We start from the raw sequence: 19,788 nt of genomic DNA, 5'->3' as shown, positions 1-19,788 counted from the left end.
TCATTAGAATTGACTTCCTTTCTATGGCTGAGTAGTATTCCATTGTATTTATGTACCACACCTTCTTTATCTATACATCTGTGGATGGACACCTAGGTTGCTTCCATGTCCTAGCTATTGTAAATAGTGTTGCAGTGAACACTGGGGTACATTTGTCCTTGTCAATTATGGTTTCCTCAGGGTATACCCCCAGTCATGGGATTAGTGGAAGACCACTCCCTTTTACTCACCTCAGCAGGTACACCTTAGCCCACATCTCACTTCTTTGTAACATCTTTGTTTTTCACTCTCATTTTGAAAGCCTCTTTCCTTGGCCTCTACCTCTTTGGCTTCTCATTTCCTTCATTAGTCATTTTAAGGAAGATAAATGCACTATCTTTAAGTTGGTTCATTCATTTCTTTTACCAAACTTGGTCTCATAAGTTGAGCTGATACAGAAATTTCACACTTGATCACTGAATTCACTCCAAAGTATTTTAAATTGGAACTGGTTTTAGCTTTTGGTTTATTTTTAGTATTTATGTTTGGTTGCCCTGAGTCTTCGTTGCAGCTCGAGGGCTTAGTTGCATGTAGTGTGCGGGATCTTAGTTCTCCAACCAGAGATTGAACCCATGTGCCCTGCGTTGGATTCTTCACCCCTGGACCACCAGAGAAGTCCAGCTTTTTATTCTGAAACTTTGTTTTGGACAATTTTAAACTTACAGAAATGTTGCAAGTATAGCACAAGGAGGGCTTCCCTCATAGCTCAGTGGTAAAGAATCTGCCTGCCAATGCAGGAGACGTGGGTTCAGACCCACTCAGAAAGAGCCCCTGAGGAAGGAAACAGCAACTCACTCCAATATTCTGGCCTGGAAAATCCCACTGATAGAGGAGGCTGGCAGGCTATAGTCCACGGGGTATAAAAGAGTCAGGCACGACTTAGCGACTAAACAACAATAGTATAATAACCATCCTTAGACCTTCCCCCTGTATTCACCAATGGTCAACTTTTCCCCACATTTACGTTACCTTTCTCTTCATATATATACATTAATATACCTCATCTTCTTATTCTTATCGATACATGTAAGAGTAAGTAGCAGGTATCGTAGGCTTTTACCCTACATAGTTCAGCTTGGGTCTCCTAAGAACAAAGATTTTATTTAAACACATTCTTTTTTTTTTTTTTTTTGTGGGGCCGTGCCATGCAGCTTGCAGGATCTTAGTTCCTAGATGACTAGGCGTTGAACTCCAGGCCATGGGAGTGAAAGCACCGAGTCCTAACCTCTGGATGGCTAGGGAACTCCCAAAGATTTTCTCTTCCTTAACTATAATGTAACTATCAAATCTGGATACTTAATATCTGGACAACACCACTGGGGCTTCCCACGTGGCATGGTGGTAAAGAATCTGCCTGCTCATCCAGGAGATGCCAGAGACTCAAGAGACTTGGGTTCAATCCCTGGGTCGGGAAGATCCCCTGGAGTAGGAAATGGCAACCTGTTCCAGTGTTCTTGCCTGGAAATCCCTGGACAGAGGAACCTGCCAGGCTACGTCCATGGGGTCACAAAGAAACAGACACGATTGAGTGAATGAGCACACAGACATACACACACACAACACAATATGATTATCTAGTATAAAATCTACATTCAAGTTTCCCTGATTGTTCCAATAATGTGTGTTATAGCAATTGTTTCTTCTTATCCAGGATCATAGGTCACAGTGTCACGCCTTTTAAAGCTCCTTTTTGAGACTGGTTTCTTGGCCTTGTTTTGCCTTTCACGACATTGTTGTTTTTGTGTCCAGGTTGCTTGTTTTACAGATGGTGTAAAGGAAAAACTCACTTCCTGTTGTGAGTCTCCTCTACTCTCAATACTCCTACTACTCCACTTCACTTCTGACACCAGATGTATGCTTTTCCCGCACATCAGGCATTTCCGTGACACCACCTGAGTGTCCTACAATTTAACTCCAATTCCGGCACCATCTACCTAGAGTTAACATAGATCCCGCATTTAAGGGCTCAGTCCTGTAAGACTAACCCCTCCCCATATGCTTGAGACACTAAGGGAAAGTCTAGGTTGATACCATGCTTCTGACCAACCAGCTATGAAGCAGTGGTTAATTAGTCACTGATTAATTTGCTAAATAGGTTCACAGAGCTCAAGAGAACCATTTACTTACTAGATTATCAGTTCATTATGAAAGGATACAACTCAGGAACAGCTGATGGAAGAGATGTACAGAGCAAGGTGTGTAGGAAGGGGCATGCACCCCCCCCAGCCCCTCCACATATCCGTTGAACCCAGAAGCTCTATAAATCTGGTCCTTTTGCAGTTTTATGGAGACTTTTTTACATGGACATGATTGATCAAATCATCAGCCATTGGTGCTTGAACTCCATCTCTAGCCTTTCCCTGGAAGTTTGGGATTGAACGTCCAACCCTCTAATCACATGATTGGTATCCCTGGTAACCCGCCCCCATCCCCAGAGGCTTTCCAAAAGTCACTGCATTAACATAAACTCAGGTGTGGTAGAAAGAGGTTTGTTATGACACATTCTTTTCCCCTTTATGGCCCTGGCATTGTTTCAGAAACCAAGGACAAAAGACCAAATGCTAAAAGAAAAGATATTCCCATTGCTCTTATAGTTTGGGAAATTCCAAGGGCTTTAGGTGCTCTGGGCGAGAAATGGAGACAAAGGCGAAATATATATTTCTTATGATAAATCAAAATATCACAGAACATCCCTTTTTTTTTCTTTATTTTAATGAATAAACCAGATTGCACATTTTTGGCAGTGAAGACCTAGAAATGCTGTAGTGTCCTTCTTGGTGCCTCATACCAGGGGGCACAGGTCATGATTCATCCCATTAAAGGTGATGTTAACTTTGATCCCTTGGTTAAGGTCATGTGTGCCAGGCTTCTCCACTCTAAAGTTACATTTATCACTTTTGAAATGAATGAATAGTCTGTAGAGGAAATTCCCTGGTTGTCTAATGGTTAGGACTCTGTGCTTCCACTGCAGGGGTCACGGGCTTGATCCCTGCTGAGGGAACTAAGATCCCACAGGCCACATGGAAGAAAAAAAGTCTATGGAAAGACATTTGAGACCCTATAAATATCCTGTCCTCCAACAAACTTTTGTCTGAAGATTTTAACAACTTTTAATGATTCTTGCCTGAATCAATTATTACTAGGTTGGTTTAAAGACGTGGACTTCATAATTGTCCCTCTGTATTTATAAACTACGGTATACTATAATTTCTCTCCTCCCCAACTTATTTGTCTTTAGTTTTAGGATAATCATGTGTCCATTAGTTATGGATTGTTTCATGTATTATAACCTATTAAGTCATCCTCCATTTCAATATTTATATTGTCCAGATTCATCCAGTGGGAGATTTTTCCATTTAATCCCTGCACCCTCTTTAGTTTTTGAGCCTTTCCTTCTTGTTGTCCTTATTGTCTTCCTCTTGGCCTTCTTCTCTCCTTTCTCTTTCTTCTCCCCGACCCCTGCACCTCTCTCTTCCAGGTACCCTTTGTACTTCCTCTCTACCAGCCCTGGGAGTTCTTCAAAGAACTCTGTTTCCTATCACAGAGAGGTCTATGAGAAACCAACACCTAAGCACAAAGTAAAGTCAGCAGTTTGGGAAATACCACTGTTTCTAGACCCTTTATCAGACATAGATAGGATACATACCATATAATAAATTCCTATGACGCTTTTCATTGTGATCTAACAGCACAAGTTTCTTCCTCATCCTTCCTCCAACAGTTGTATCCCCTTCACATCCCCAGCATTATTCTTGATCACAATGCTGTGTTTCTATCATTGCACTTGACCCAACTGATTTATTCATTGGTGGGCCCATGTGACATGTGGGAACATTAGTTCCCCAACCAGGGATCACGGAAAAGGCGATGGCACCCACCTCCAGTACTCTTGCCTGGAAAATCCCATGGACGGAGGAGCCTGGTAGGCTGCAGTCCATGGGGTCGCGAAGAGTCGGACACCACTGAGAGACTTCACTTTCACTTTTCACTTTCATGCATTGGAGAAGGAAACGGCAACCCACTCCAGTGTTCTTGCCTGGAGAATCCCAGGGACGGGGGAGCCTGGTGGGCTGCCGTCTATGGGGTCACACAGAGTTGGACACGACTGAAGTGACTTAGCAGCAGTAGCAGCAACCAGGGATCAAACCCAGGTCCCCTGAGTTGGAAGCGAGGAGTCTTAACCACTGGACCAGCAGGGAAGTCCAGGCAAAATTCATATGCATTGGGCATCCCCTCACTGGAGTGTGAAGTTCTTTGTTCTGTGGACCATTGTATCTCTAGTGCCTTACTTCTTGCCAGGCACATAGTAACTCACTCCATGTATTTGTTAAATAAATGGCTACTTTTCCTAGGTTAAGGGGCTTCACTTGTGGCTCAGCTGGTAAAGAATCTGCCTGCAATGCGGGAGACCTGGGTTCGATCCCTGGGTTGGTAAGATGCCCTGGAGAAGGGAAAGGCTACCCACGCCAGTATTCTAGCCCAGAGAATTCCATGGACTGTATAGTCCACGGGGTCGCAAAAAGTCAGACACGACTGAGGGACTTTCACTTTCACTTTCCTTGGTTGGTCTCAGGGAATTCTCCAAAGGATTCTGCCTGGACCTTTTGGGTCCCAGTGCATCCTTTGACGATGCACTTTGCTCTGCATTCCAGCTGCCTGTGTTTATCTTACACATCACTATCTCTCCACATTGTCATCTGTTGACTCCTCTGACTCCCTATTGTCAGCTTCATGGGTACAGGGGCCGTGATCAATCTATCTTTGTTTCCCTAACCCAGCTAATGCCTCACACATAGTAGATGCTCCATAGATACTCGTTGAATGAATGAGTGATTTTGCCAGGAACTGAAGGTACCAGAATTCAAACATGGGACTCCAAAGTGACCCCTTGCCCTATGTGTCCTATCAGTTCCCAGAGGAGGGGAAAGAAGTACTGGCCCTGAAGACTGGATAGGATTTGATGAGTAGAGAAGAAGGATCAGCATTCCAAGGTTAGGTGAGCAGTGCTTAGCCTGACTGTTATCTGTGTCTTTGACTTCGTACCTTCTCTATTTCAGAGTTTCCGTCATAAGGTCATGGTTGTTGTTGTTTTAAATTTTTTTTAATTTGGCTGCATCAAGTCTTTTTTTTTTTTTTTTTGCTTTTATTTATTTATTTATTTTAATTTTTACTTTTATTTTATTTTACTTTACAATACTGTATTGGTTTTGCCATACATTGACATGAATCCACCACGGGTGTACATGAGTTCCCAATCCTGAACAACCCTCCCACCTCCCACCCCATATCATCTCTCTGGACCATCCCCGTGCACAAGCCCCAAGCATCCTGTATCCTGCATCGAACATAGACTGGCGATTCGTTTCTTACATGATAGTATAATGTTTCAATGCCATTCTCCCAAATCATCCCACCCTCTCCCTCTCCCACAGAGTCCAAAAGTCCACTCTACACACCTGTGTCTCTGCATCAGTTCTTAATTGGGGCACACGAGATCTTCCTTGCCTCATGCCAGACCTTTTGCTGTGGTGCTCAGGTACTGGAGCATGCAGGCAGCATGTTGCGCCAAGGCACGTGGGAAATTAGTTCCCTAACCATGGATCAAAGCTGCATCACCTGCATTGCGAGGCTGATTCTTAACCACTGGACCGCCAGGGAAGTCCCCACAAGGTTTTTACCTTTATCCTCAGCTCTCCGTCCATTTCATAGCTGCCTCAGAGTAAGACTCAGCCCAGATGGCACTGAATGTCAGGAGGGGGCCAGGCTCCTGGGTGGTGTGTGCTCTGGACACCACTATCTGGCCTAGCTCTGTGGCCTGAGGCTCAGACTTGGCTATGTCGGCAACATGGAGATTGACCTGATAACTAATATGATCAATCTAGTTTGGCCCCTGGCCCTTGCACCTACCTCAGCCTTGGCCCTGAGCTGCAGCTTGACTCAGTTCTAGCTTCGCTGCAATGGGTCAGACCATCTGGCCTCCCTCCAAGCAGGAGAAAACGGTAAAAGCAAACACAAGTCCTGATACTTCACTGGCAGCCACCTCAGACCCTTTTGGGGAAGGCAAATGTAAACACACGAATCACTCAGTCAAAAACAGAAAAATACACTTGTGGTGTCTGCCAACAGCCATTGACCGTCTGGCTGGAGGTGGGCTGGGAAATGGGAAACCTGGATTCTGATCTCCCCTGGCTTCAGGCCTTTGGTAAGGCCTCAGATGAACCATCCAGCTTTCTGAGTCTCAAATGGTAAACCGTGCTGAAAGAAATCAGGCCTGAAGCCAGGTGGGTGGGGGGAATCCTGCTAGAGGGGAGAGCTGGGATCACATCATGGCATTCTTTTCTTGAACTTATGTATTTATTTGCCTGCACCACATGTGGGGTCTTCAGTCTTCACTGTGGCAAACCGGATCTTTAGTTGCAACATGCAAACTCTTAGTTGCAGCCTGTGGGATCTAGTTCCCTGACCAGGGATCAAACCTCAGCCCCCTCATTGGGAGTGCAGAGTATTAGCCACTGGACCACCAAGGCAGTCCCATAGCATACTTTCAAGCAGTGTGCTTCGTTGTCGAATAATTCCTTGCAAAAACTCGATGGACATGAGCTTGAACAAACTCTGGTAGCTGGTGATGGACAGGGAAGCCTGGAGTGCTGCAGTCGATGGGGTCACAAAGAGTCAGACACAACTGAGCAACTGAACTGAACTGAATTGCTTGAGGTCAAAATATCGTGGACAAAATCTAATTTACACATGCAGCTGTTTAAGGAACAAGCTCTATTATATATCATTAAAAGAGCAAATATGTAAGCGCACACGTAAACACACATACATGTAACTTACATAAGCGCAGCCTATGTTTCTAGAAGGAGACACATGAGATTCTACCAGGGTTCCCCCTGCAGCAGAAGAGCTGGGAATCTGGGGGTCTGCGGTGAGAGAGAATTTTGCCATATATTTCCATACCCATGTGTATGTGTCATCTGGTCTAAACAAATGATTACAATAAGGAAGGAATTGGCACCACAGTTTTTAAAATGTGTGTTTTCAAAACTTTCTTCAGTTTAAATCTAACTTAAGTCTATGGAATTATATATATGCACACAGATTTGACCCTCACATGTAGAGAAACAAAGGTTTATATGTTAGCTCAGGTGGCTCAGTGGATAAAGAATCCGCCTGCAATGCAGGAGATGGTGCGGGTTTGATTCCTAGGTCAGGAAGATCTCCTGGAGGAGGCCACGACAACCCCCTCCAGTCTTTTTGCCTAGAGAATCCCGTGGAGAGAGGAGCCTGGCAGGGTCGCAGAGAGTCAGACATGACTGAAGCGGCTGAGCACACACAAGCACGTATGTATGAATATTTATAAATATGCATGTGTGTATATATAAATATGTTGGGCTCCCCTGGTGGCTCAGACAATAAAGAATCTGCCTGCAATGCAGGAGACGCCGGTTCGATCCCTGGGTTGGGAGGATCCCCTGGAGAAGGGAATGGCAACCCACTCCAGTGTTCTTGCCTGGATAATTCCATGGACAGAGGAGCCTAGTGGGCTACTGTCCATGGGGTCACAAAGGATTTGGGCACAACTAAGTCACTAACACACACACACACACACACACACACACGTATACATAACTCTACATAAATGTTTTACTGTAGAAATATGAGCAGAAGTCTACTCTGGCCTGAATGAATGGAAAGTTAAATTATGAACAATTTCAAGAGCAGAGACTATTATCTGCCAGTTCGCTGCTGGATCCTCTGTGCCTAATGTAGCCTCCACCCACAGTGGGAGCCCAGGCCTCATGAGAAACCCGTAAGTAAGCCCTTCCTTGCCTTGTGTTGGTGTCTTGCTGTCTAGGTGGAATATTTTTGGTTTATTTTTTTAGCTTTTATTTATTTATTTGGCTGCACCAGGTTTTAGCTGTGGCACACAGGACCTCCAATTTTTGTTGTGGCATTCAAAATCTTTAGCTGTGGCATGTGGGATCTAGCTCCCTCATCAGGAATCAAACCCTGCAGTGTGAGCATGTAATCTTAGACACTGGACCATCAGGGAAGTCCCCTGGGTAAATATATTTGAACTTTATTTCATTTTGTGTTTTCATAGTTTCATGTTTCAGTTTGGACAAAACATTCCTTTCATATTTTATCTTCCTTGATTCTCCAAACCAGCCTAGGAGGTGAGGGTTGTTATCTGCATGTTACAGAGAGAAAAAGAGGCTGAGACACTAGGGACCCAGCCCAAATTTGAACAGATGTCTGCTAAGAGAACTAATTGCAACCATTCTGAACAGTGACAGCTATCTTTTCCTGGGCCTCTCCTGGGGGCCCGTTATCAGGCTTGGCACTGTATGTGTACAGCGTTATTTAATTTGATCCTCACAAAAAGCCTCTATGGTGATGTCACAAGCCCTGTTTTATAGATGAAAGGAAACTAGACTCAGAAAAGGCAAATGAGTCCAAAGTCAACTAGTCAAGAGCTAGAACCAGGTCTCTAGTTTCTGATGCTTTTTATGCTGCACATGGCTCCTCCTTGAAGTTCCAGGGTAAGTTTCAGGGTACATCTGAGTCACTTACAGGGCTTCTTAAAGTGTCAATTGCTGAGACTAACCACCAGCATTTTTTTATTTCTTTAATTTTTGGCTGCACCCTGTGACATGTGGGATCTTAGTTCCCTGACCAGGAATCGAACCCACACCTCCTGCAGTGGAAGGCAGGGTCTTAACCACTGGATTACCAGGAAGCCCCCGCCAGCACTTCTGCTTCTGTTGATCCGGGAAGGGGGATTTGCATTTCTGATGATGCGTCCACCGCTGGTTGGTACCTCACTCTAGGAAGGACTTTCTCAGCCTCTGGCCCCACTGCTTCAGGGTCCTGCTCAGGCTCTGCTGGAGGAGTCCCCTATCAGAGCCTGAGCCTGGAGTTGATGCGTGGCTCTCAGACAAGCAGGACATAAGGCCTCCACCTCTCCCTTAAGTTCTTGTCTGTGGCGAGCTGTTAGTTTTTAGCGATAAAAACCATCCCTGGTGTTTACAAGCCGGAAAGGAGTTTATCAGAAGGCCATGGGGGACTTCCTTGGCAGTCCAGTAGTGAAGACTCCGAGCTTCCAATGCTGGGGGTGCAGATTCGATCCCTGGTAGGTGAACTAAGATCCCACAAGCTGTGCAGTGCAGCAAAAATCAGAAAGAAGGCCATGGGCTCCCAGAATCTCCAGGAAGGTTGGATAGCCAGGCTCAGGAAACAAACCTAGTCAAGGGAGTCACAGCATGGGCAGGGACCAACGCTCACTGCGGATCTGGCCTGCTGAGGGCAGGCCTGCCACAGCTCCTGCAGGACACAGATGCACAGCCAGGACTGCCAGCACCACTGGCCCTGGACGCTGGAGGCCGCTGCTGGCCCTGAGATGGATACGCTTCACGCAGCTTTGTTTCTCTAGACTTCAAACCAAAATCTCAGTGGGCAGTGTTCCACCTGACTCAGCCTGGGTCATGTGACACCCCCATCAGCTGCAAGGGATGCTGGGAAAGTGAACCTCTGGCCATAGGGTCTCTACTGAGGGTGGAAGGCTTTACCTCCTAGCAACATGCATATGGTAGGAAATTGCCCAGGCAGGATGACCAGATTCTTGGCTTCCAAATGACACCTACTGCCCACGCTGGTGGCAGCTTTGTCTTTAGCCTTTTGGTGGAGGTTAAGGCTTGTTTGTTTAGATTTTGCTTATACTTAAGTCATGTTCATGCTCATCAGTTAACAATTTCTGAGGTATCACTATCTGTTCACTGCTAACAAATAGTTATTGAGCCTTCACTTGGATGCAAGGAGCATTGAAAGTAATTTTCATTATACAAAGAGGAAATTGTAGTTGGATATAAGAAATGTACTCTGTGGTCTGACTAGGCATTATTCTGCAAAAGCATTTCAGGCTTCTCCCTGGAGTGGACGAGCAGGCCCCATTTTGTATGGAGCAGGAAGAATGCCTGATTGAAGCTTTCATTCACCTGACCTGTCAGCTCAGGAGCTGGTGTGTGTCCAGCAGTGCAGTGTGGGGGCAGCAGATGACAAGAACAAAGATGGTGTGTTCATGGCCAAACTCACCTGCGTGACTGGTGCCAGAAACAGGATCACCCCAGAGGCTAAGCAGCAACTAGTTTTGACCTAGAGTAGTCAAAATCATAAAGGCAGAACAAGCACCTGGTGGATGTGGGTGCCATGCATTGAGATGGGGACCTCCAGGGAGGAACAAGCCTGAGACAGAGTCCATCCCATCCTGCTAGGTCTGAAGTACCCGTGAGATGCCCAAGCAGGGAAGTCTAGTGCTTGGGTGTATCAGGTTGGAGTCAGGCTGATGCTATAACTGATATTTTTTAAAAAATATTTATTTATGTAAGCCATGCTGGGTCTCCCTTGCTGCTCAGGCTCTTCTCCAGTTGTGGCCGTCCAGGGCTGCTCTCCGGCTGTGGTGCCCGGGCTTCTCCCTGCAGTGGCTTCTCCTGCTGAGGGGCGTGGGCTCTTGGTGTGTGGACTTCAGTAACTGAGGCTCCTGGGTCCAGTCACTGAGGCTCCTGGGCTCTAGAGCACAGGCTCACTAGCTGTGGTGCACGAGCTTAAATGCTCCGAGGCATGCGAGATCTTCCCCGACCAGGGATCAAACCCTTGTCTCCTTCATTGGCAGGCAGATTCTCTACCACTGAGCCACCAGGGAAGCCCCTATAAATGATATTTTAAATGTAAATGTTATTTGAATCTGTGGGAGGAGATCAACCAGAGAGAGAGAAGGAGAGGTTGACTGGGAACTTCCCTGGCGGTCCAGTGGTTAAGACTCCACACTCCCAAGGCAGAAGGCCCAGGTTCAATCCCTGTTGGGGACGAAGATCCCGCTGAGGAACTCCAGAAGACCAGAAGAGGAGCCCCAGCGGGGGAGGAGGGGGACACTGGTGTCAGGGAGCAAGGAAGTTGTCAGCTGTGTTAACAACACAGGTTAGTACAGTTTGGGTGCAGTGGGGGAGGCAGAAACCAGACTGCAGTGGCTGAAGATGAGGTTTGATGCAAAGGGGTAGGGTTTGATGCAAAGGGGTAGGGTAGGGAAGGGGTAGGGGAGGGGGGATGGTAGCTGAAGAGGGGCTCCAGGGCCAGTGGAGGGTGTTTTTTAGTTATTTTTGTTAAATATGTTAAATTCTTTGTTTCTGTTGTATCTGGAAAAGGAATGCCTGCTCATAAAGAATTCATACGGTAAGGTACAGGGAACCCCTAGGATCTTTCATAACAAAGAGATTGAATTGACGAAAGGCTGGCACTTGATGATGGTGACCCCCTCCCAGACTCTCCTGCGTTGAAGGACAGCTCTGCCCCTGGGGCTGGTTGGGCAGTGTGTGCCTCTCTCACCCGGGAGACATGGGCGTGCGCCTGCGCACTGAAGGGATGCACTGGAGGGGAATCCTGAGCCCTTGCCTGGGGCTTGGCCTGTGCCCTGTGCCGGGAAAGGACAGGACAGGGGCAGGGAGGGGGGTGGGGGGGCACGTCTCCCAGCTGCTGCTTTTGCTCTGAGGCAGCTGGGAGTGAGGGCAGGGCCAGATGGGGAGGAAAGGGGAAAGTCCAAACTGGCTCTCAGGTCACTGGCTTTTGGTCCCACAGCCTGTTTCCAGCACAGCAGCCTGGTGGAGACTCTCAAATGTTGGGTGAGATGACATCAACGTCCACTTCAAACCCTGCAGTGATGACTCATGTCAGTCCTCACTTGCTTCCCTGCCCTATGTCAGCTGGCACACCTGCCTCTCACCTTGGCTCCTGTCCCCTCCCTCCAGCCATATGGGTTCCCAGCAGTTCTATGGATGCCAGGCATGCTTCTGCCACAGATCCTTTGCGCGGGCTCTTTCCACTACGAGGCCAGCTTCCTCACCTTGGCACCATTGGCCGTCTGGCTAATTTTTTGTCATGGGAGTTGTCCTGCGTATATTGTGGGGTATCTACAGCCTCTCCCTTGTAGAAGCCAGCTGCACCCAAACATACACACAGTTGTGACAGCAAAAATGTCTCCAGACATTGGCAAACAGTCCCCTGAGTACGAGGGAGGAATCACCACAGACTGAGAACCCCAGACCTAGAATGGGCTTTCCTAGATACCCACTCGGCCTCCTCCCTCCCCCGTCAAGTCTATGCTCAGATCTCACCTGCTCAGTGACACCTACCCAGACCAACTCCTTTAATCCTGCATCAGGCCCGCGGCCCCAAATTCCTGATCCCTGATCCTGTTCTTTTCCTTTTTGCCATAGCAATGGTTACTTTCTCACAGTCTACACGATTTACTGCTTTCTCACAGTTATTCTGTATTTTCTGCCGTGACAGTACAAGCTCCCCAAGGGCAGGGGACCTCACAGTTTTAATTACTGATGTGTCTAGAACTGTGCCTGGGGACTTTCCTGGTTCACTGGTTAAGATGCCACCTTCCCAATGAAGGGGCTGCAGGTTCAATCCCTGGTCAGGGAATGAAGATCCCACATGCCCCGTGGCGAAAAAAAAAAAAAAAAAAAGTATAGAACTGTGCTTTGCATGTAGCAAAATTAAATAAATATTTTTGAATGGCTTAATAAACTCGAGGACCTTAGACTGCTGCAGATGTTGGTGCGCATAAATGCACGGCAATTCTCCTCTCCTGAGGCCATACACAGTCTTGTATTGTGAGGTGACTTCCCCATGTGTGGGTGAGCAAGCCCCTTACTTCCCAGAGGGCCAAATCCATCTCGGCCTTGTCTATGTGTCTCCCTCACCCAGCACGGTGGCAGGCACTGGTTTGCAGGATGAAATGTGAAGACTAAGTTTGGGGCTGGGTTGAAGGAAGGGGAGTATCCATGATGGTTAGCAACGGGGGAGACAGTGAACAAAGACACAAGTCACCCACGAGGAGGTGTCCTGGGAAGCACCCCCAGGCTGGGCAGCACCACATGCATGAGGCTTCCAGACACACAGAGGGGAGGAGGGCCTGGCAGAAGGCCTCAGATGGGGGGATCCGAGCTTCCTCAGCACTCTGCGCGCTGTCATTCTCCCAGGTGGGAGGTGAGCTCTGTACAATATTGAGCCAGGGCTGGGACATCTTCCTCATTACAATACCCTCCTTATTCAGGCTCTTTCTCATTGCTAGAGAAGATTAAAGATATTCAAAAGACTACATGGGTACTTCCCTGGCGGTCCAGTGATTAGGACTCTATACTTTCACTGCAAGGGGCTTGGAATTGGTCCCCGGTCAGGGAACTAAGATCCCACGTGCCATGTGGCACAACCGAAAAGGAAAGAAAAAGAAAAAAATATAAAGCTACTACAACCAGTGGGGGTGGGGGAGACTACATGAAAAACAGTAGGTGAATATGTTAAAAGCAGAGAAAGGATAGTTTCAGGGTGAGAAGTTGGCCGTAAAGAAATACGAGTAGACGTTCTGGGTGATAGAAATGTTCTTTTTCTTGATTTGGGCGTTGGTACATGGGTGTCAACATTTGAGCTGTCAAAACTCATCCAGTTGTATGCGTAAGATGTGTGCATTTTCACTGGATGTAATTTTACCTCAATAAAGGAAAGAAGGGCAAAGAAGAATGAAATGGCAAGGTGGGGCCATCACACACCAGGAACAAGGACAAAGCAGGGACCACGATGTCCTAAATGCTTTGCGTTGGCGGAGTGGAACACAAGTGTGCTCCAGACATCCCCGCAGCTGGTGAAGGAAGGATGACTCGGTCAATAGCATGGTTCTAAGAGTCTTGGAGATTACCAACCAACCAACTGCTCAGGAAACTTCTGCTCTTGGTCTTAGGATCAATCCATGGAGACATTTCTCCTGACATCTTCCTAGCAGGTTGGGTAAAGAACTGACCTCCTGGTCAGACTCCCAAGGCAATAGGAATAAAAACAAAAATAAATGAATGGATCCTAATTAAACTTACAAGGTTTTGCACAGTAAGGGAAATCATAAACAGAACAAAAAGACAGCCTACAGAACAGGAGAAAATATTCACTGATGAGACTGACAAGGGCTTAATTTCCAAAATAAATAAACAGCTCATACAACTCAACAACAAAAAAACAAACAACTCTATTCACAAATGGGTGGAAGATCTGAAAAGACAGTTCTCCAAGAAGACAGATGGCTACAGGCACATGAAAAGATGCTCAGCATTCCTGATTTTCAAAGAAATATGATTGAAACTCAAATGAGGTATAACCTCACACCAATTAGAATGGCCATCATTAAAAAGTCTATAAATAACAAAAATGCTGGAGAGGATGTGGAGAAAAGGGAACCCGCCTACACTGTTGTGGAAAACAGTATGGAGGGTCCTCAGAAAACTAATAATAGAAGCATCAGATGATCCCACTAGCCCACTCCTGGGCACATATCTGGACAAAGCTACGATTCAAAAAGATACAGGTACCCCTATGTTCCTAGCAGTAGTATTTACAATAGCCAAGACAAGGAAACAGCCTAAATGTCTATTGACAGATGAGTGGATAAAGAAGATACAGTACATATGCACAATGGAATACAACTGAGCCCTCAAAAAGAATGAAAGAATGCCCTCTGCTGCAACATGGGTGCAACCAGAGATGATCATCCTAAGAGAAACAAGTCATAACGAGAAAGGCAAAACCATATGACATCACTTACATGTGGAATCTAGAATATGACACAATACGACACAAACGAGCCTATCTATGAAACAGAAACAGAGTCCCAGACGTGGAGAACAGGCTGGTGGTTGCCACAGCAGACGGGGCTTGGGGATGGATGGAGTGGGAGGTGAGGGTTTGCAAATGGCAACTATTATATATAGAACTGATAAACAGCAAAGTTCTACTGTATAGCACAGGGAACTATATTCAATATATATCCTATGATAAATCATAATGGAAAAGAATATATATACATATATATATGATTGACTCACTTTGCTATACATCAGTAACACAACATTGTAAATCAACTATACTGTAACTTAAATGAAAAAAATTTTTTTCAAGTAGAAATAAAAAAAGGAATTGACCTCCTCATGAAGCTTTGAGAGCAAGAATCATGGGTAGTTCTTAAAAAGCCCTCCATGTGGGCTGCAGCACAGTCTGGTAGATGCAGCCTGGAGGTCAGTGATGAGCCCTGATCTCTCACTGACTCTCTGCCTCTGGGTTTGGCCTGAGCTGTCTAGGAGAACAAGAGCTGTCAGAGGGGCTGAATGGGGAATTCTGCCTCCCAAATTCTGTTTCTTGCACACCTTGGAGCCTGACAAGTAGCAGTGAGGTGGTGACAGGGTCAGCAGGAAACCCCCGTGGTCAGTGAAGCACAGACTCTGCTTTCTACAGACACGGAGGAGGAGTCAGGTTCATAGACTCCGGGGAGAGCTGAGGAGCATGACAAGGACTCAGGCCTGGGCGCAAGAGCCTCCACCCAGGACCCAAACCTGTCCCAGAGCATGAACGGTCGGGTGACCAAGCATCCACATTGCCTGGGACTGAGGTGTTTCTTGGGACCCTGGACTTCCAGTGCCAGGGAAATAGAGACGATCTTGTCACCCTAGAAAGGCAAAACCAACACCACAAAGAAAACCTTCCTTCAAAAGGGCAGCAGCTGGGAATTCCCTGGCGGTCCCGTGGTTAGGACTCCCAAGTTTTCACTGCCAAGGGTACAGGTTCCACTCCATTTGGGGAACCAAGATCCTGCACCAAAACAAGAAAAAAAAAAGAGCTGAGGATATCTTATAGGGACCCAGGTACAGGGCACTCAAATGCCACAGTGACTTCAGAGAGTTTGAATCTACAGAGTCAGACATGGACCAGGAGGTAGGTAAATAATTACATACAGAGGGTTGTGAACCGGAATTTGGGATGACATTACAAAAGCCTTAACTAATTGGCTGCAGAGGGAGGCAGGATGGTCAGGAAGGCACCACTGAGGAAGATGTTTGATTTGACTTGTTAAAAATGAGTCAGGAAGCTAATCTGGTGGCTCGTGGTAAAGAATCCATCTGCCAATGCAGGAGACATAGTCTCGATCCCTGCTCTGAGGAGATCCCATATGCGGCAGAGCAACTGAGCTGTGCGCCAGAACTATTGAGCCAGTGTGCTAGAGCCTGCGAAATGCAACTATTGAGCCCAAGTGCCGCAACTACTGGAGAAGGCGATGGCACCCACTCCAGTCCTCTTTTGCCTGGAAAATCCCATGGACGGAGGAGCCTGGTAGGCTGCAGTCCATGGGGTCGCTAAGTGTCCAACAGGACTGAGCGACTTCACTTTCAATTTTCACTTTCGTGCTTTGGAGAAGGAAATGGCAACCCACTCCAGTGTTATTGCCCGGAGAATCCCAGGGACAGGGGAGCCTGGTGGGCTGCCGTCTCTGGGGTCTCACAGAGTCAGACATAACTGAAGCGACTTAGCAGCAGCAGCCGCAGCTACTGAAGCCAACTTGTTCTATAGCCGACGCTTGGCAACAAGAGAAACTACTGCCCTGGGAGGCCCTCGCACCACAACTAGAGAGTAGCCCTCGCTCTCTGCAACTAGAGAAAGCCCGAGGAACAATGAAGCCCCAGCACAGCCAAAAACAAAAATACAGAAAATACATTTTAACAACAGCAACAAAAAAAAAATGTGTAAGAATTAGCAAGGTGTAAATCCCTACATTTATGCCCAACCAGTTTGTCACCAGGATGCCAAGTCAAATGTGTTTTCAACAAATACTGCTAAGACAGCTGGAGTGTCACATATAAAAGAATGGAGTTGGTGACCTAAATGGGAAGAAAACCCAAAAAAGAGCATTATATGTACATGCATAGCTGATTCACTTTGCTGCACAGCAGAAACTGACACAACATGGCAAAGCAACTGTACTCCAACTTGAAAAAAATTGAGGTTAGATCCCTACTTCACACTATATGGAAAAGTTAATCCCAAATAGATCATAGATCTAAATGTAAGAGCTGAAACTATAAAACTCTTAGAAGAAAAAATAGGCCTATGTCTTTGCGACCTTGAATTAGGCAACGATTTCTGAAATATGAAACCAAATGTTAAAAAGTTAAAGAAAAACTAATTCGATAAATTGGACTTCATCAAAATTAAACACTTTTTTGCTTGAAAGAATACCATGAAAAAAGTGAAAAGACAACCCATTATTTGCAAATCATGTCTCTGCGACTGTATCCAGGAGAAAGAACTCTTACAGCCTAATCATAAAAAGACAAACAACTGAATTTAAAGATGGGCAAAGGGTTTAAACAGACATTTCTCTAGAGAAGATGTACAAACGACCAGTAAGTATTTTTCCTTAAAATGTTAAAACACAAGAGTTTCACATAACCTTACAATTCCACTCTGATATATATGCCAGAAAATCAAAACCTTGTTCACACAAAAATCTGTCCATGAATGTTCATAGCAGCATTATTCATTATAGCCCCCAAGTGAAAACAGCAAAAATGTCCATAAACTGATGAACTGATACATAAAATGTGGTATGGTTATACGATGGAATATAGGTCTACCATAAAAAGAAATGAAGTACTGATACATGTTACCATATGGATGAGCCTTGAAAACTTCATGCTACATAAAAGAAGCTAACCACCACATAGTGTATGATTCAATTTATGTGAAATATCAAGAATAGGCAAATCTCGAGAGACTCAAAGCAGTTGTTGGGTAAGGTGAGGGGGAGGAGGGAATGGGAGCAATTGCTAATGGGGTTTCTTTTTGAAGTGATGAAATGTTTTGAAACTAGATAGTGGTGAGGGCTTTCCAGGTGGCTCAGGGGTAAAGAATCTGCCTACCAATGCAGGAGATGCAAGGGACATGAGTCAGATTCCTGGGTCGGGACGATCCCCTGGAGTAGGAAATGGCAACCTACTCCAGTATTCTTGCCTGGAGAATCCGCATGGACAGAGGAGCCTGGCGGGCTACAGTCCATGGGGTCACAAACATTTGGATACGACTGAGCACAACACAACATACAGAGGATTGCACAACTTTGTGAATATCCTAAAAACCTCTGAATTTTACCCTCTAAAAGGGTGAGGATTGTTATATATGAATTATATCTCAATAAAGCTGCCATTTAAAGAGGGAGAGAGACTTCCAGCTTCCTGTCTGGCATGTAAGGAGCTTGGAAGTTGTCACTCCATCCTAAAGAGTAGAAAGCTGAACAAAATGAATCAACACCTTTTTTTTAGATCCATTAGAGAATTGGGGTCAGAGCATAAGCCTCTGCCCACCCACCCTCCCAGTTGGAGAGATAGACAGGAACATACAAAGAATTACAACTTAACCAGAGCAGAAACATGTCAACAGACGCCTCCACTAGAACCCCATTAGGGTAGGAATATCAAAACACTGGCGGTCCAGAATTTAAGACTCCGCGCTTCCACTGCAGGGGGCACGAGTGCAGTCCTTGTACAGAAACGAAGATTCTGCATGCCGAACAATGCAGCCAAAATTTAAAAAAGAGACAAACGAAACACCCCCGGCCATCGAATTACTGGAGGCTCAGTGTGGACAAACCTAAGGGTTTAAAACTCCAGGGGGCCCAGGCTTAGATGCAGTGGCCCTTTCTTTGTGAGTTTTACCTCCAGGAACTCCACCAGATCTTAAAGTGACGATCAGAGAAAAATCTTCTCCTTCTGTCAGGAGGAGAGGAAAAGCAGCCATTTTGAGACATCCTCAGAGCATTCTGTTCTTCATGAGATCTGCCCTCAAGAGAAGCTATTTTACTAGAGCCTAACCCACCTGGGAGAAAGGAAATACCCAATCCTAGCGCTAACAATCCCATTCCCAAAAGTGGAGAAACACCTGTGAAGTTTGTAGCCCAGGGCATCGGCTACTAAAATAGTGAGACCTACTCATAGGCTGTAGAATGCTTCCCTTCACCTACGCACAGACCGCAACATCACTGAAGGCCTGTTTATAGCAATTCCTTTTACCCAGTGCATCTTGTCTGGCTTTCAGCAACAATTTACAAGGCATACTAAAAGTTAGAACAGTTTGAAGAGACACAGCAAGCATGGAAACCAGAGTCAGATAAGTTTAAAACTGTGGTGGCAAACTTCCCTGGTGATCTAGTGCTAAAGAATCTGCCTGCCAATGCGGGAGACATGGGTTCAATCACTGGTCCAGGAACTAAGATCCTACATGCCCTGGGGAAACTAAGCCCATGCACCACGATTACTGCCGTTGCTCTGCAACAAGAGAAGCCACTGCAACGAGAAGCCCTCACATCGCAACTGGAGGGTAGCCCTTCATTCACCACAACTAGAGAAAAGCCCTCATGCAGCCACAAAGAACCAGCACAGGCAAAAATGAATAATACAATTAAGAAAAGAAAAAGAAGAACTCACTTCACAGTTCCAGGACTGGGGCAAGGTGCGCCAGGAGGCTGTGTATGCTCTGAATCAGCATTAGATATATGGTGCTGATTCTCTGATAGCCAGGATTCATGGGTCCAGGAATCAAGGGAGTGGCACACTATTTCCTCTAATGACTCATCAGCAAGATTTTTGCTTCCTGTTCCTGTGACTTTATGCTCTGCTGACCTAGACATCTTCTTCCAGAGGGAAGGATGCTTCCACCCAGAGGCTCCATAAAGATTTCATTGAACTTGAAGTTAAGACTGCCACCCAGCCACTTTGGGCATCTCATGACTCAACAGGCAAAGAAGGGAGTTATGATGTCGGCTGGCTAGAGTGACAGATCCTGACTGCCAAGCAGAAACTGGGCTGCTATCGACTGGAG

At 46.1% G+C, this 19,788-nt stretch overlaps 1 long non-coding RNA gene across 1 annotated transcript in view; it reads left to right on the top strand.

Annotated features, from left to right (window-relative positions):
* Nucleotides 1-19,788, top strand: part of LOC114116879 (uncharacterized) — a 47,474-nt gene that overhangs the window by 21,963 nt on the left and 5,723 nt on the right. The window contains exon 2 of the long non-coding RNA XR_003590709.3: nucleotides 1-19,788. This exon is cut by the window's left edge and continues 14,409 nt beyond it. This is a non-coding gene — a long non-coding RNA (uncharacterized LOC114116879).

The sequence above is a fragment of the Ovis aries genome, chromosome 11 (assembly GCF_016772045.2).
Source record: "Ovis aries strain OAR_USU_Benz2616 breed Rambouillet chromosome 11, ARS-UI_Ramb_v3.0, whole genome shotgun sequence".
Lineage (NCBI taxonomy): Eukaryota > Metazoa > Chordata > Mammalia > Artiodactyla > Bovidae > Ovis > Ovis aries.
This window is presented reverse-complemented; position numbering and strand designations above follow the sequence as displayed.